The sequence below is a fragment of the Aquarana catesbeiana genome, linkage group LG03, assembly GCF_042186555.1.
Source record: "Aquarana catesbeiana isolate 2022-GZ linkage group LG03, ASM4218655v1, whole genome shotgun sequence".
Taxonomy (NCBI): Eukaryota; Metazoa; Chordata; class Amphibia; order Anura; family Ranidae; genus Aquarana; species Aquarana catesbeiana.
Window position 1 is genome coordinate 595376468 of NC_133326.1, and position 19014 is coordinate 595395481.

Consider the following 19014-nt stretch of genomic DNA (forward strand, 5'->3'; position numbering starts at 1 on the left):
AAATGTGGGAAGCTGGGGAGGAAAGAGATGAGTGTACTTTGGTCTCAGTGGTATTGGAATGATAGGTAATGTAGGTACAAGGAATTGATCTGGGAACTAGCGATTCCTGCTCGCTAGGTCGTAGACGAGTATAATCTCGTGGTAGGTGGTACCGGAAAGGGTCAGTGGCGTTGTAGGTAGGGGTTGAGTGTGGAGGTCAGGCAATTAATTGAAACCACTGTGTGGGAAGGTGACTCGACTATAGTGTAGAGAATAAGAAAACCTGTCAACATGGGACGAGGTCCGCGGACATGTGGGATAGAGATATGAAAAGGACATGGACTGAGGACGATGCATGTGTGGTTAAGAGGTTATGATAGTACTGCATACGTTGCCCGTGTACGTTCTAGGTGCGTACATCAGGTGGGTTCTGAAAGGTTAACAGATCAGTTTGTGAAAAGCAGTTGAAGAACCTGGTGTCTATTAAACAAAAAGTGTAAAATTATTGGATGCGTTCCGAAGGCATTAACAGGAATAACTTTGAGTGACAGCTAAATCTGTCATCCGGGGAATGTCTGATTCCTGAAGTACTTATTTCCAGATATTGGAATAATTAAATATTTATCAAAGAAACTGAACAATATGAAAGAATGAAAAGTCAGCACAAGTAGAAAGCGATACCTCTAAGCAAGTCAAACAAGGAAGAAATAACCAATTAACTAACTACCCCTGATGGTGATTAAGAAGCTTGTTATGAATATATTTGAACATATGTGTGTATCTTTTAAATAGTAGGGAACATACCACGGTGGATATGAGGATGTTATATAAGGGTATTGGGAGACGTTTTTGATCATCTCTCACTGTACTTTTGTATGGAAAACTTGTCATTTCCGTTTTGGCAATAGGTCAGCACTCTATTCAGTTTAAGGTAACCGAGAGGGATAGGATCTAAGATGTCAAATATCCTTACCGTTTCAGATTTCCTTATTGAATGTATTATCGTAACATCTCATATCCACAGGCATGTACTCAGTGGTATAGGGGCTTAAGTTCCTATAAATCGTCATCGTGGAATGCGAGTGTGTAAATACAGGAGATGGAAAGGCTGTGGTACAGCGCTCAAGCTACATGTATGATCCCGCCTATTAGAAGGGATAATGCACTGCTTTGTGAGTCATGTTGAAGGGGATCGTTTTACAGCAGACCACGACTCCTCCTTGTTATTCGCACCCAAATAAGGAAACCAGTTGTGTAATGTAGTTCTGGTTGTCATGGTTGCAAGTTTCGTTCTGTCCTATTCTGTGCATTCTCAAGATATGTGTCAGCCAAAATATACATTAAGCTTAAACAGGATTAGTACGTAGAGAATAAGTAATGTTACTGACTGCCGATTATGTCTAGATATGGGATCGCGGGTGTATTTGTAGTTAGGATCACCGAATAGTGTTCTAGATGAAGGGTGTATCTGTGTTAACCTGGCAATGGCATGTACAGCCAAATGAGAACTTTTTGGAGTGGACATCCCACCACAATAAATGTAAGGATAAAACAACATAAGTGTTCAAGTGTAGCAGAGATTCAAATCTAGCAGAAACCTCAAAACTACATTATGGAACTTTTTCTGCAGCTGTTTCGTTTGTCAGTCAAGCAGTGAAAGTGTGACTCTGTGTCTATCAGGTAATGCTTGGATACACGGAGAGATGAGTATATGTAGAGAGTGGGACAAACTAATCAAGCTTCAAAGATTGAAAGAATGGAATGAAGACAGTACCAGTTAGGGGCATGAACTTACAGTGAAAGGTAAATTGACATTTGAACAGTCAGAGGATATCCTTCAATGTGTGTTTTAGAAGCCATCTGCATTTACCGATCCCTTCTGGCTCTTCTGGTGCGCGGGGGCTTTGTCGGACTGTAGATCGAAGGAGAGTGTGGATCGGGTTACAGTGACCTTGGTTCCAATGGTGACCGACGTCTTCAGTATCGCACATCCTGGCTCTCTATCGATTCACTTCTGGAAGGTGTCATGAGCGACATAGAGGTACAAATTTCCGCATACCAATCTGGTAATTCCGTGAGAGGAATGCCGATCGTGTCACAGAAGTAGTGTAGATCCTCAGGGACTCTGAGGAGAGCTGAACGTCCTTGTGCTGTTGCCGCCAAACCGAAGGGGAATTTCCAACGATAAATTATACCATTGGCCCGAAGTACTGCCAGAAGGGGTTGCAGTTCCCTTCTGCGCTGTAAGGTTATACTCGATAGATCTTGAAAAAGACGAAGTTCTGTGCCGTTATGCAGTAAAGGGGTCAGGGTGCGCGCTCTTCTCAGAATCTCTTCTTTCAGGCGGTAGTCAACAATGCAGAATACCACATCCCTAGGAGGGTCAGAATCTTTGCCTTTCGGTCTCAGAGCACGATGGATTCTTTCCATCTCAATAGGAATATCTCTGGGTCTGTTGAGTAAATTATTAAAAATATGGGTAACTTCACTTTGTAGGTGTTCCGCATCCACGGCTTCAGGTAGACCTCTCAACCGAAGATTATGGTGTCTGCCACGGTTGTCTAAGTCTTCTAAGTGGTGATTCATATCTCTGAGTTGCCGTGTGTGTCTATCGCCAGGTGTTGGTGATGGATTGTTGAAGAATGGAGGGCTGTGGGTTTTTCCACTGCCTGGACTCTTCCAGTAATAGCCTGAATTTCTATTTACAGATCCGAGATGGCTGCTGTCAGGGTGTCCTTAATGTCTTCAGCTATGGATCTCAGATCGTTCAAGCTAGGTTGTTGATGTGGGGTGAGGAGACTCCCCCCATCATTGTGCCCATTGTGAAGTGCGGATCCAGTTCCATTATGCCCCGTACACACGGTCGGACTTTGTTCGGACATTCCGACAACAAAATCCTAGGATTTTTTCAGAAGGATGTTGGCTCAAACTTGTTTTGCATACACACGGTCGCACAAAGTTGTCGGAATTTCCGATCGCTAAGAACGCGGTGACGTCAAGCACGTACGACGAGACTAGAAAAGGCCAGTTCAGAACCAAGCGCGGCACCCTTTGGGCTCCTTTTGCTAATCTCGTGTTAGTAAAAGTTTGGTGAGAGACGATTCGCGCTTTTTCAGACTCGTGGCTTTCAGATCGTTTTCTGCCGTTTGTGCTTGTGGGTTTGTATCTGCTCTTCAGTGCGTGCAAGCAAGTTCCGCGTGACTTTAATTAGTCATTGTATTCTTGTTCGTTCGTTACTGTTTTTCAGGTCGCTCTTCACAGGCCTTGCTGTTCTTCAGTGCGTTCTGTTACTTCGTTCTGAGCAGCCGACCGTTTTCTAGCCATGTTGCGTATGCGTACTCCTCGTAGAGTTCATGCTGTGCGGGGGCTTGGTGTTGGGGTCCTGACCTTGATACAAGTCCAGTCCATGAACAGGGTGGGGAGGAGTTCATGGACCAAGAATTGGTTGCTTCAGCGTGACCAGTTCTCTCATATGCCTTTGCTCCGTGAGATCCATGAGAATAATCCTGATGATTTCAGGAACTTTCTCAGGATGACGGACCCCGTGTTTCACCATCTGTTGGCTTCGCTGACCCCTTATATTAGCAGGCAGGATACCTGCATGAGGCAAGCCATCACTGCGGTATTTGGCGACAGGGAGAAGTCTGCAGGACTTGAAGTTCTCGACAGGCATCTCCCCCCAGGCTCTGGGTATCATCATCCCAGAGACCTGTTCTGCCATCATACAGGTCCTGCAGAAGGAGTATATGAAGGTAAGATTTTTATCCTTTAATATCACATTTTTTTGTATTTAATGTTTGATAATATATTGTATTTCTTTCCTCATTCCCTAATTACCATGATTGGAATATGCTGTGAATGTCCCCTTTGTTCTCATGCATGCTGGATTTTTATGTCATTATTTTTTTAGGTCCTTCATACAGATTGGCCTTCAATAACCTCCCCAGCATGTTCTCTCCTGGCCCTATATTCACCTCATGTAGTCACTTAACAATGTATTTTTTCAGCTCCATAGTAGTACTTTACCCCAAACACCCCCTAAAATGTTTATAAATGTTATTTTAGCTTTAAATTCTGGCAGAGTGGCAGAGGCTTATTTTTTGTGGTGTCCCCAAATCATTTTTACTAACGCTCCCTCCCCCCAACTGCTAAGTCAGCTGATCCCAATTCTCTATCTATCCTCAATCATCTATCTGCTGACTTTGCCAAACCCATACACACTATACCCATCTCTTTTGTGCTCTGATTTATGGATGAATTCCCAAAGCATGTAGTGCAAGGGCCTGCCTGTATACTTTCCAATGGTACTGTTTGAATTTTTAAGATACTATTATTATCTTGAGTCAGGTAATAGCAGAATGTTCAAATGTGCTCAAATGTGTACAGTGTGTATTTATATCTTTGTATTAGGACACTTCTTACCTGTCCAGTGGGCTGCCAATAGTGTAACTGAGGGGCTGTTCCAAGTAATACCCTATATTTAGGCATTCATCTCTCAATGAAGTGAAGAGGGTTACCTGTCCAAGATTTCCACACCCCCCATAATGTTCGAAATGGCCCATGAGGGGGGGGGGATATGATAGGTGTACCTTAGACTTTGGTGTTGTTAAATTCCCCTTAATAAATGCTATCTGGAGGTTGCCCCAGAATGTTTTTGCCTAATCTGCTTGCCATGTTTCTGTGCAAAAACATTAATTTATTTTTGTTTTCCTCAACAGTTTCCTTCCACGCCACAGGAATGGCAGACTGTGGCCTCCCACTTTGCCCAGCAGTGGGACTTTCCTAACTGCGGAGGGGCAATTGATGGGAAACATGTCCACATCATCCCACCACCCAACTCGGGGTCGTACTATTTCAACTATAAGGGGTTCAATAGTATTGTGATGTTGGCGGTGGTGTCGGCTAATTACGACTTCTTGTATGTGGACGTGGGGAAGAATGGCCGGATGTCCGATGGTGGAGTCATTGCCCAGACGGAGTTCTACAGGCATCTCCAGAATGGCAGCTTGGACTTGCCAGCTCCAGAGGACAATGTGGAAGGACTCCCATTCGTGTTCGTTACTGATGAAGCGTTTGCGCTGGGGGACCACCTGATGCGGCCATTCCCGATGAGGACCCTCACCCCGGAACAGAGGGTTTTTAATTACCGGCTGGCCAGAGCCCGAAGAGTGGTGGAGAACACATTTGGAATCCTGGCCAGCCGGTTCCGCCTATTTCTGACACCTATCCATATGGCGGAGTATAAACTGAACCATATTATACTGGCGTGCTGTATTCTCCATAACTTTTTAAGGAAACATTCGACCAACTATGCTGGCTCAGTTGGGCCTGAGGCCGGAGTGATACCTGAAACACTGACGGCGCTTGAAAGCGGCCGTCCTGGCTTGCCCTCCCTGAGTGCCCGTGATGTCCGGTTACGATACCTGGAGTTCTTTGCGGGTAGGGGGGCCATCAATATGCCTTCAAATTTGTGAAGCCTTTTTCCAATAAAAAAAAAAAGAAATTCTTTGTGGACATTTACTACTTGTGTTTGTTTTAGCTGACCCTGACAGCAATGTGTGGAGTCCGGAAAATGGCGTGATTGTGTAACCTTATACAAAGCACTGTTGGCTGTTATTTACTAAAGGCAAAGACACTTTTTATACTACAAGTGCTCTTGAAACTGCAATGAAAATGCTCTTGTAGTGCAAAGAGGATTTGGCCTTAGGAAATAACCACCATTTTTTACGAAAACAGCAATTACACCACCACAAAATGTTGTCACGTTGAGACAATAATCCACACATTCTTGATTACCAAACTTTTTAATACCTGTACAATCACATGTGCATTTAGAAACGGTTTTTAGAACAAACCAACATGTTTGTTGTATAACAATTTTTGGGGTGGCATTATCAAAAATAGAAATGTCCATTTACGATAAAACAGGCCTGTGTAAAACCAACAAGAAAGACCAAAAACTTGAACTTACAAAGTTCACATATGGTAAAACCTGAAGGCAATATCAGACATGAGTATTTAGGAACTGTGTTTGATATTGCGTTCAGATGGGGTCAAATCACCCCTTGAAAAGCCAAATTTGGAAGATGCACACCAATTTACGAATGTCAGCATGTGTGACCTGCCATCACGGGGGATCAAGGGACGTGTTTTGGGGGAGCAAGCCCTTCCTCACCGCTACTTTATTATTGAGGAAGGGGTTGCACCCCCAAAACGCGTCCATTGATCTCCTGTGATGGCAGATAGAACATGTTGGCACACTGTGTGCATCCTCCAAATTTGGCTTTTCTAAACATTACAAAAAAATTTAGAACATTGTACCACACAAAACCAAAAGTGATTTTGTGGGGTATTAAATTCACCCCAAAACATCAATGATGTTATTATTTCTTTTAATCACATCATTGATTTTTGTCTTTAGGTTCTCCAATTCCAAATTACACCCCATGATCTCCCCGATCAGCATCTTGGCACTTTCGGATGTGAAAGGATCTCGATCACCTAAAAAGAGAGAAACCAAACAAAAACAGGTATCAAAAATCTGCCAGCATCCATCTCTTACCTGAGCCTGTGGTCGCAGACACTCACCTGTTGTTGTGGCAATTTCAACCACATCTTCTTCCTCCTCCTGCTCCACTTGGGTTGGGGGTATTTCCCCTTCTTCCCGAGGTGGGGGGTCTCTGTTCTCCTCGGATGAGGGGTGTCCTCCGTGTCTTCTCTCCCCTATGTAAAACAAAAATGGTATAATTAGCACACAGTGATTTGATGGCAGAACTATAAATAGGAAACATTGCTTGGAAGTGGGGTACAATTGTCTATTTTAGCAGAGTTCCAAGATGTCACTTTTTTATTGTCCTTTGCCAACCTACAATACTTTACCTGTTTAGTACAAGCTTCACAGATGGAGACCCCCCCCCTATAGGATACACTGGAGCACCTGTGTGGGCCCCCTAATAAAAATGGTATTCTTGTGTCCCACACTAGTGCTCCAGTGTCCAGATGTGAAAACAGCTGCTGAGTGTCCTCTCCTTATTACATAGAATCTAGTTAGCATTTCATTCTAGTAACAAACCCATCTACACAACCAAATATTTTTCATCCAAGTAGGCCCTAAAAAATGTGGGCAAATGCATATTATGGCAGAAACAATGTTGTTTTAGAGGGTGAAAAAATTTTTTTGTAGACGAACGAATAATGGGCCCATGAACATTAAAATTGACAGTTTAAACTGTACAATTAAGATAAGCATATGGAGCAGCACGAACGTAATAAAGACAAAAATAATAGGAACACAGCACAACTACTTACTTTTTTGCAGCACTCTCCGGATCTTTCGGTACTGCTCGGGCTCTCTTAATTTTAGGTCCGACCACCGCTTCCTGAGCTGATCTTTCGATCGTCGTACCCCGAAGTTTCTGTGCAGACTTTTGATCACTTTAGCAATGATTTTGGCCTTTCTGATGTTGGGGTGGGGGTAAGGCCCATACTTACCCTCATAGTCGGCCTTCTTCATGATGTCCACCATCTCCAACATCTCCCCAAAGGACATATTTGTCGCCTTCTGGATCGGGACGTTTCCGGATCCGGGCTTTCCTCCTTCTCATCCTCGTTGCTAGAATTAGCACGCACCTGCTCTAACTCCGCCATGTGCTCTTCACCCACTGCGCCGAACGAAAAGGGGCGGGGAATAGACTAGAAAGAACGTCAGGGGCGGGCGGAGTTACACGCATGCACAGTGTGTATAAAGCATAACACGCGCGTGTAGTACGTACGATCTGTGAGCGGACGAAGGAGCATTGGACGCGCCGATCGTAAGAACGAAGGTAAGAGACAAACTTGTGCCTATACTGCTTCTATATTGAGGCCTATATTGTAACCAGATTAGGAGAGTTTTGTGTGACATTAGGCTTTGTCTTGTGTAGTGTCTTGCAGTAAACATGGATATCTTATTAAAAGATAATGACTTCATGTCAATATTCATTGATATGTTAAGGGAGCTGCCGTGTCTGTGGGAGATTAACCACCCACATTACAAGAACCAAACAAAGAGGAAGGCAGTACTGGATCATTTGTTGGAAATTGTGAAGCAGGTGATCCCCACGCAGACATCACATATTTGAAGATCCTAATTGGTGGCCTGAGGAGCACATATGTAAGGGAGCGCCAGAAAGTCCAGGATTCGTAGAGATCTGGAGCAGCAGATGACATCTATGTCCCCAGGATGTGGTACTATGACAGGCTGCATTTTCTGGCAGGCCAGACTGAACCCAGGTCATCACTCTTCAGTCTTCCTTCCACGCTTCCTTCCCCTCCAGCTGAGGCTTCTGACGCCCAACCTGGGCCTTCCAGGCAACAACATGTGGAGGAGCCAAGCTTGAGCCAGGTATAGTATTCCTCTAAATAGTTCAGGTTGTCCAATCAATGATGTTAACTAGATGTTAGTTTGGAGCACTAATTTATGATTGTGATTGATGATGCAAAAACTAAAACCATGTCCCTTTTTCATACATAGGGAAGTCGCAGCCAGGAGGTGGCCGGGCCGAGCCGGCTGCCTGATATGCCGGTCCCTCCACTCCCCCTGGAAAGAGAAAGTGGCAGGAGGAGGAGTGCCCTAGAGGAGGCTGCCATAGGCCTCTTTTGGAGGGCTACAGAGGTCCTGGGAGCCCCACACACAGTGGAGGAGGACATTGCTGCCCTCATTGCCTCTAAAATGCAGAGGATGGAGGAGGGACAACATCTCATGTGTGAGTCGCTCATATTGGAGGCTCTTAACAAAGGTATGAGGGGCCAAATTACATCTCAGACACACCTTTGCGAACTCACAGATGGTCCTCCTCCTCCTCCTGCAGGTCCTCTTCCTCCTCCTCCTCCTCCTTCTCCTCCAGGTCCTCCCAGTCCTCCTCCTCCTCCAGGTCCTACTCCTCCTCCTGCCACATCTCCAACAGCACAGCCACAGCCCGGAATGAAGCGTGGAAGGAAGACCAGAAAGTGAGGACCCTGGATCCAGTCTGGTCGGCCAAAAGATGCAGCCTCTTGTGGTACCACAGCCTGGGGACACAGATGTCATCTGCTGCTTTCCGGATCTCTGCGACTTCTGGACCAGACTGCCCTCCCTTACATATGGACTCCTCAGGCCACCAATTTTGATGTTCAAGAATTGATGTCTGCCCTGGGGGTCCCAGGCTTCGCTAATTTCTCATGTTTATCCAGTGTTGCCTCCCTCTTTGTTTGGTTCTGAGCCCTTAATAAAGGAATTTTGGTTTGAATTATACTTGCCTATGTGTGTTTGACTTCAAAAAGGACAGTTTGTTTGTGAGGATTCAGGTACATTTCAAAAATACAATGTGAAATTAACAAGGGACACCAACACCAAACAATCTCCTTGAGATTAAATAATAAAAGATATCAATGGTGTTGTGGGAACTTGACACACAAAACACACACAAAAATAGTCTGGAGTAAAACTAAAAATAACATTAAACAAAGATCAGCCTTGGAAAAAATACAAACATAAAATCTAAACCAAAAATGGCTTGAAATCACAAAAAAAAAAAATTCTGTGAGATGTGACAAATAACAATATATTCCGGGAATCCCAAGAAAAAAAACACAAAAATAAGTTTGTGAGAAGTGTGTGTGAATATGAGCAGCAAAACTACTTAATTCTTGTCACATTATAAAGAAGAAGAGAGTGCGCTGTATTAAACCATTTTTAACATTACAGCGTGACGAAAGTGCTGTATCCATTGCGAACGCTAATTTTACCTGACCGAGCTGTTCCGTGTCGAAATTTCTTCTGAGCATGCGTGGCACTTTGTGCGTTGGAACAGGCCACACACGGTCGGAATTGACGCGATCGGATTTTGTTGTCGGAAAATTTTATCTCCTGCTCTCCAACTTTGTGTGTCGGATTTTCCGATGGAAAATGTCCGATGGAGCCCACACACGGTCGGAATTTCCGACAACACGCTCCGATCGGACATTTTCCATTGGAAAATCCGACCGTGTGTACGGGGCATTAGGGTTAGGTGCTTGCCGCTGATGGATCTGTGAGGTGGGAGCCGGCGCCAAATTTCCCATCTAGAAACATCTCTGGGATGTTTTGACTGGATCTTCCCGGTAATTCGTGGGGAGAACGCGATCGGGAGGTCGACGAGGTCCTAGAGGCAGTACCCATAGTTTTTCTGGTGTGTGGGATGCCGGTGACCGTCCGTAGAAGGCAGATTTCTATCCCTGTCAGCGGAGCTCTGAGATTAAGCGGCCATTCTCTATGAGGTCAAGCCACGCCCCCATGCCCTCTCCCTTATTGATATGAGAGACCATGAACCCATTGGCCATTCTTCACAACCAGAACAGGTTCTGAGAGTATACGGTGATGCGTGTCCCTCTATACCAAAGATCTCAAAGAATTTAGGCTTAACCAGGGATCTGTTGCTATGTTCATCTATCATGGCATACATCCTAATAGCTTCCTCAGGTTGACCCTTTGGGTATATCTTGACTAGGCATATCTTAGCACAGCATTTGTGATCTAAGCCTTCCCCGCAGACTTATGTGCATGAAGAAGAAACGTTAGCTATGGCTGGAGCATGACCTTGTTGCTCCCCGCCATGACTTGAGACAGAGCTGGAGGTAGGAGGCTGCTGTTAACTGTCTAAGGGTGGGCCCGGGTGCATAGCGGTTACATGTCTGTCGCTACTGCATTCTGTGCACTTGATGACAACTTTACAGTCTTTAGCAAAATGTTCATAACAAGCACAGCGCCTGTAGCATATTCCAAGTTTCTGAAGAATCTCCCTGCGCTCTTGTAACGTCTTTGCCCTAAGCCCACGACATTTCTTTAGGGAGTGAGGCTTCTTGTGAATAGGGCACTGACGATTAGGGTCTTTATCTCTTTTACCCGAATCACTCTGGTGAGCAGGAGAGGATACGGGTGTTGAGATGTCTGTCCTTTTAACAGATATTGCTCTATTAAAGTCTTTACGTTTAGCTGCTATGTTATCATACCTTGATGAAGATGATGATGAAGCAGGCAAGTTGGGTTCACTGAAGCTTCTCATCCAGGCTTGATCGCTGATGAACCTACAAAAATATGAGATTGGAGGAAAAGATATAGTCTCTTTTTTTACCTTGAGCCCTGTTGTGCCCATTTCTCTTGCAGGCCGTATGGCAGTTTAGACACCACTGGATTGACACCATGAGCAGTGCCCAGGAAGCTTAGTCCAGGTAGACGTGGGTCTGTCTTTGCCAACTCCATCTCCAAGAGAAGATCACTCAGATCTTAGAGCTTGCGATAGTCTTTGTGTCCTATTTATGGGAAGTTTTGTAGTCTCTTGAATAGAGCGCTTTCTATGGCTTCAGAGCTACCATAGGCTTGCTCAAATCTTGCCCATGCAGCAACAAGACCTGCATCTGGGTGGTCAATATGCACTGTTCTCAGTCTTTTAACACGATCTGCATCACGATTCTGGCCCTAGCCACTTTATGAGCAAATCAAGTTCCTCCTTGGTAGTAAGGTTGAGATCAGCAATTGCAGCTTTGAAGGTTGATCTCCAGGCCCTGTAGCTCTCCGGACAGTCGCCAGACCTTAAGAGGGTAGTGTTAATGAACTCACGGCGTACCATATATCTGGCAAAGTCATTCAAGTCTGATCTCTCACTTTTCGGTGCCAAAGTAACTTGTGGAACCCCTCGGGTGTGAAAGTTCTCTGGTGAAGTAGGGTGAGGTTTACCAGGATGAAATGATGCTGCAAGAGAGTTTAACTGTGGTGAAGTCCCTAAGGCTTGCGCTGGCTGTGGCTTGTTACTGGAAGTCACCTTGTCAGCAAGAGGTGATGCGGTTTGCTGCATAGATACACTTGTGTTGTAGACTTGAAGAGGCTTAGGCATTTGGAGCCGAGAGGTCTCTGTGTTGAGAGTCAGAACAGTGTTGTTCGTAAGATGTACAGGAGATAACTCTGTGTCATTGCAAACATTATGCTTTAGTACATATTCACTGGTGCATTTAACTGGGTCTTGCGATTCCGCTGGGATGGACTAGGCTGAGTTAACACTTTCTAGCATCACTTGTTTGAGAACTCTCAGCCTTGCTAGGGCAGCTGCTTCTTCCTTTTCCATTTGCAGAATCTTTATTTGAGAATCTGTCTCTGCTTGTTGAGCTTTCATCTTTGCCTTTTGTGTTTCTATTTCTGCTTCCTTTCAGGTAAAGGAGCTTTGCACTTTATTTGCTTCCAGACTTGCACGGGTATCTATTAGCTTGCCGCTTAATGTTGTACTTCTGGATTGAGAGGATCTAGAAGAACGTGCAGTGTGCTTGGTTGATGTGGATCTGGTCTCCTGCAGTTGAGTAATGTGCAGTTCTGCCTTACACTGGGCATTTTGCATTAAGAGATCCCTCTGCTGGTTTAGTGCATCAGCCCTGGTCAGTTCTGCTGAAGAGTCCTCTTTATTACAGTCCTGCAAGAAAGCTGTGTATTTTGCAAACAGCCGCTGGTAGCGTTCATATGCAGCAGATAAGTGATCTATAGAGTCTCTTAGTTTAGCTGGTTGATCATTTAAGTGTGACAAAACTGACATGCAGTGTGAAGTTCTGTCCCATAAGTCTGATAGATTGCTGGAGAACTCATTTCTAGTGGTTTCACAGTTTTCTATGAGCTTCTGTGTAGGCTTTATTGTACGTTTGGGTTTTACACTCTGTTCGGCAATACTGCAGAATCCGCTCCCTGTACATCTGCGGGTTCAGAGGCATGATGAACCTGCGTTGGTTCAGCCACAAAAGGGTGCTCAGAATCTTGTCTAAACATTTTTCAAATTTTTGCAAGAAATGGTACTCTCTTTAAGAAGACGAACAGCAACTAAGACAGGTGGGGTACCGCAGTTCAATGTAGAGAAAAAGTTTTTAACATTCACTTGAGGTGCAGTAAACTCATACAACCATGTGCTTCACAAGATGGCGGATGGCACTGAGCTTGACTGCAGATCAGGCGCACACATATACACAGCAGGCTGTGGGAATTCTATACATCTTTTGACTATTCTGACTCTGATTGTTGTGAAGCGAGTTATCCCTTGTGAGACCTCTATGCCTGGCCTGTATAAGATATAATCACTGAGGACAATCCTCATCAGACAGCTTGAACTCACCAAATACCGATTCCACAGAGGTGCTTTTATTCTGAACATCAGGTTACAGCAGATGACAGGATACAAACAGGTGAATAGGTTGCAGTATTTATGCGGTCAAAAGATGATACTGTCTGTAGCTTACAATGTAGAGTACATGTGCCCTGCTACATGTGGCTTGTTAACTGCATCCATGACACAGGAAGTACAATCACAGGAAGAAGGGTGGAGCATTACATACAAAAGGAAGTGTGTCATAACATAAGGGAAAATAAACTTGAGAAAACAAGTGCATTACCACAAAGGGTCACTAGATGGCAGCATGTGTACTAAATATAAATGTCCATAGAAAATGGTTAGGAAAACAATCTATTATAAATTCTGTGCCCCATTGGGGCAGCACAAATGTGCAGGATAATGTTATAAAAGTGGTTGTAAACCCTCACATATACCCATTGAAGTGATTAGCCTCAGGTGATACACAGAGATTAAACAAATCCTCCTACATAAGTTATACTTATCTATGAATAAAAATTCTGTGCTTAGTGTAACAAATGTAAAATACAAAGGATAGCAGCACTCTATAATTGCCAGAATACAGCAAATTATATAGGTGAAATACTTACGCTGTCCTTTTAAAAGTCAACCAAAAAAGATTTATGAATGAATTGAACTACCATAAAACATTAATCAAAGTGCAAAAATATGTGAAAATACAATGTTATTCAGTAATTGCCCCACCTTAAATAAATGCCACCTGATCTAAAATAAACAAAATATGTACATCAAAAAAACATAAGACAAATAGAAAAAAAGTGCAGCCACTATGTCATGTGAGTAAAAAACAATTGCATCTCTTTGAACAATAGCAAATTCTTCATGATAATAAAGATTAGATATATAAAAATCACAATAGTGAAAACATGCAGTAAACTTACGATCTGAAACATTCAAAACCATATTCCATGTGTTAAATGAAAATCAAGTGCTAACAATCTACTGTGCAAACTGTGTAAACTTCAGTTCAAATGCTCATTACCTCCTTACCAGATAGTTTGACCTGCTAATGCTGAGGTCAAATGGCACTTGCAGGTTAAACCATGCAATAATGTCACCAGGCAGCCATGAGGATGGATGTCATCACTCTACAACACTCAGATCATACCAGCAGCTCTTAATCCCTTTTGTATGATGTTGCCAGCACCCCCACTGATCACAATAGTGTTATGGCCCCAAATGACATGGTCAAAGTAGAGGAGCTATAGTACATTAAGCTTTATTAAAAAAAAAACACTTTATTTAATTAAAAAGATGGCTCTTCACCGGTCTTCGGGTCCCAGGTGCAGCTACATTGACTACAAGAAGCCTGCTGTGACTCCCTGCACATGTGCGAGGCATGCTGTGCCCTGTGAATGGTTCTGCAGCTTCCTGGGACCTGTGACATGTCTCAGGGGATTGCAGGCAGGGGGGCCAAACTTCCACCCAGATCGCCTAGGCAATTCACTTTTTATCCCATTTATTTTACTGTTTCTGCTGTCTGATTTTTTTTTGTAATATCTTTTATGTAATTTTTTTATTGCACTGTATTTTATTTCCTTTAATTAAAATAATATTTTAAAAACATTAACCTGATTCTCTAATTGCTCTAATTAAAAACTAGAAAAAAAAGAAAGCTACTATATTTAAAAGTTTCATCCATGTCTGGTGTGGCAATTGATGTCGCAGACATGTTAAAATATATGATGGTTGCTGATACTGTTTGTATGTGTAAAGGGTTAAAGCATTTCTATACCCACTACAATAAAATCAGTCTGTATATGCAGTAGAGCATGCTTGTTATACTCACTGTGGAACCTAAGGGGTTAATCCTCCGCATTGTGTAAAAAGGCTGTTTGTTCCTGTCTTCTCTGATCTGTCTTTTACTATCCCCAATACATCTGCTGATAGAACAGAGCATTGGAGGCACTCTGCACATGCTCAGTTTGCTGTGTATTGCTAAAGAGTTTTCTTTTTTTTTGGAGGGTGTATGTGATCAGCACAGGGCCAATCAGCACTATCCAGACAGAAAACAAGATCCATAAAGACATGGATGAGTGAGTTTGGGGTGGAGGAACTTGACTTACCTGCACAGAGTCCTGACCTCAACCCAATAGAACACCTTTGGGATGAATTAGAGCGAAGACTGCGAGCCAGGCCTTCTCATCCAACATCAGTGCCTGGACTCACTAATGCACTTCTGGAAGAATGGTCAAACATTCCCATAGACACATTCCTAAACCTTGTGGACAGCCTTCCCAGAAGAGTAGAAGGTGTTATAGCTGCAAAGGGTGGGCCAACTTAATATTCAACCCTACAGACTAAGGCCCCTCTCACACGATCGGACTGACTATTTTTCATCCATCCGTCAATGGACCACAATGCATTCCTATGGGCAAACAGATGACCATCCGTTACCATCCGTTAACCTCCGCTTCCGATCTTGTCTGTTTTTTTAAACGTACAAGGCTACGTCGAGATCCGTGAAAACGGATATTAGCTGACGTTAATGTCCATCAACGTCCGATCAGTTAAAATCCGTTTTGAAGAAATACATTTTTTTTGTTTATATGTGAATTCAACCTATGACCCAGGGTGTAGTTGGACAATAGGAAGTACATCCCCAAGGAGAAACATGGCCAGAGATGTATCTCAGGATCAACTAATAAACCTGGTGCATGAAAGGCCAGGCTGGTGGGACTCAACATTTCGGGACCACAGTGACAAAGTGGAAAAATTGTTAGAATTCATTGCACTACACAGATGTCACACACAAGGACAAGGACAAAGCAAGGACAAGTCGCTCACTGAAAACTGCAATGCAGCATGGGAGGAGCAATGTTTTCTGGCTATTGTCATTAAAGCCACAGAAACTTCTGTAAACGGATAAAAACGGATGCAAAAACGGATGTAAACAGGTAAATTAATGGACGTAAACAGATGTGAACAGAAGATGGATGAAAACAGAAGTTAACGGAACTTATGATGAATGAAGACGGATGAAGCAGCGGATAAGAAATGATACGTTTTTAACTTGGCTAAACTGACGGTGCCAGTGTGAATGAAGCCTAAGACTGGGATGCCATTAAAGTTCATGTGTATGTAAAGGCAGGCATCCCAATACTTTTAATAATATAGTGTGTATATAATGTATATATATATATATATATATATATATATATATATATATATATATTAAGTGATTATAGTGACACTGCTTTAGTAAATCAAACGCCTTGTGTCACTGTATGCTCCTAATAGGGCTTTACATGCTCACAGAAAGTGCTGTAACCATCTACATGTGACTCAGCAGGAGAGAGTTACATTTAGAGCTTGTAACATAATTTCAAAGTCAAACAGTATTACTAAAAATACTTTTGTGCCAAAAATAGGGAACCAGGGTTTATAAAATAAAGTTAAAATCCGTATGAGAAAAAAGTGGTAAAGTGTTATAAAGGGCGTTCTGTTTCCTTCATAGAGCCTCTTACCCTTTAAAAGACTGGTGACATTGCCCCTGCCACGCCTACCCCTAATGCAGGTGGTCAGACACGATAGCTAGCTTCTGTGTTTTTCACCTAAAGCAGCCCCCTTTCCCATAATGCAAGCAGGCTTACCATGGAAAAAAGGATATGAGTACCACAGCGCTGACGGCCTGAATAAATACAATAAAGTGCAACTGCAGTGCATACAAAATTAAGTGCAAAATTAATCCAACAAAAAATATATCAAGCATGTAGCCAGTGAAAGCTTGAAAAACACGTGCAAATAAGCATAAACTTCTAATTAGAAAGTTCCTTTCACAGGTGCCTTCCACAGGTGCTGCTGTGCTAGAAATAGTGCAAATCATTATTAACTGCTTGCCGACCAGCCGTCGCAGTTGTACTGCGGCAACATGGCTCGGCTGCGCGAATCGCCGTTATGTTACGTCAGTAACATAGACGGCCATTAGGGGGTGTGTGTGCGCAGAAGCACCTGTGGAAGGCACTTTCCAACTAGAAGTTTATGCTTATTTGCACATGTTTTTCAAGCTTTCAGTGGCTACATGCTTGATATATTTTAGTATTGTTGGATTCATTTTGCACTTAATTTTGTATGCACTGCAGTTGCACTTTCTGTGGTACTCATACCCTTTTTTCCATGTTTTGACCTTTGTCACGTACAGCAGCAGCAGACCTAATCACTAATTAGTACTTTTAGTGCGGGGGATTGATTTTTTACAAGCAGGCTTACCAGTACTCGGTTGCCCCCAGGACTTATGCACAATGCTATAGTACCTGGCTATCTTGCCAGGGCATGCGCGAACTGAGCAAAGCAAACAGGTACTTGCAGTTGGCAGACAGGCAGAGTGGTTCAATGACAGTTCAGGTACAAGGCAGGCAAGGTTCAGAATAGTCGGGGTCAATCAATAGTCAAAAGGCAGACAGAGTTCAGAGAATAGTCCAATATATGGTCCGAGGTTATCAACAAGAGAATTCAATATAGCACAGCATGGCAGACAAACAGGCAGCTTTGAAAACATGGAACAAACACAATAATACAAACATGAGACAGCAGGCTTGGCTGGCTTAAATCAGGTTTGGTCTCCACCCAGAGACTGGCCATATCACTCACCTTGCAGGTGGACAGACAGACATGGAGAATGCCAAAGCCAAAACCAGGATGCTGGAATGAGGAGCAGGAGCGCTAGATGCTCCTAACAGCCCTGTTGTCAGTGTTACAGAACTTAGTACAGTGGAACCTCGGATTGCAAGTAAAGCCGTTAACGAGCATTTTGCAATACGAGCACTGTAATTTTAAAAATAGTAACTCGGTTTGCGAGTGTTGTCTTGCAAAACGAGCATGATTCAGGCCAAAGCGTGTGCAGTACCATGTTTGGCCTGAGGTGGGGGGCGCCGGAGCCAAGCGGCGCCGATCACAGCTGATCTGCGCCGTTCGGGAAATGCACGGAGAGGCCCGAGGACAGCTCGGCTGACCTCGGCAAACCTCGGGAACGGAGTCTTTCCAAGGTTTGCCAAGGTCAGCAGAGGTGTCCTCGGGCCTTTCCGGCCATTTCCGAGGCTCTCCGGCGCCCCCCTACCTCTGGCCGGATGCGATATTGCATGCTATTGAAGTCAATGCTGAACTAATTATTTTCGTTTCCATTGACTTCAATGGGGAAACTCGCTTTGATATGCGAGTACTTTGGATTACAAGCATTCTCCTGGAATGGATTATGCTCGTAATCCGAGGTTCCACTGTATTGTAAAGAATCAAATTTCTGCACAATGGCATTATTAATATGATTATCATAATTGTTTTCATTTAAAAGAAATTGTAGAATAGCTTCAGTGCTACTTTACAATTCTAATTGCTGTCTTGGTGGGTCAAAGACAAGCTTGGGTGTGGAGGAGATAGCTCTGTGAGCTTTAGGGAAGGAATTTAAGTGGTCTTAAAAGATAAACATAATGAAGCTGATTTACTAAAGGAGCTAAGAATCTTTTTTCAGTAAATAGAGTAAATATTTACTTTATCAAATCATGCAAAAAGCAAAGTCCTGTTTATATATTTAATCTACTCATTACTGAATAACTGAAGTTAATTTTCAGTGAAGATTCCCAACACGTTTGGTAAATCAGCTTCAATGTACAGTATAGTGTTGTAAGGCCAACATTCTCTTATGTATATTCTACTATACAGGCGAGGGTATATGCAGCACAGACTCAATGGAATTGCAGGGTCTGAAAAGTGTTAAAAGCCTCTCACTGCACTGCAGTGTAACCTGGACTGTAGCAGATAACCGCTGTGGAACTTCTTTCTTTGTTGCTGCTGTAATATACTTCTGCAGTGTGGACGGGGTTAAACTGAATATTCATTAAAGTGTTTGTTACCCCAACATATT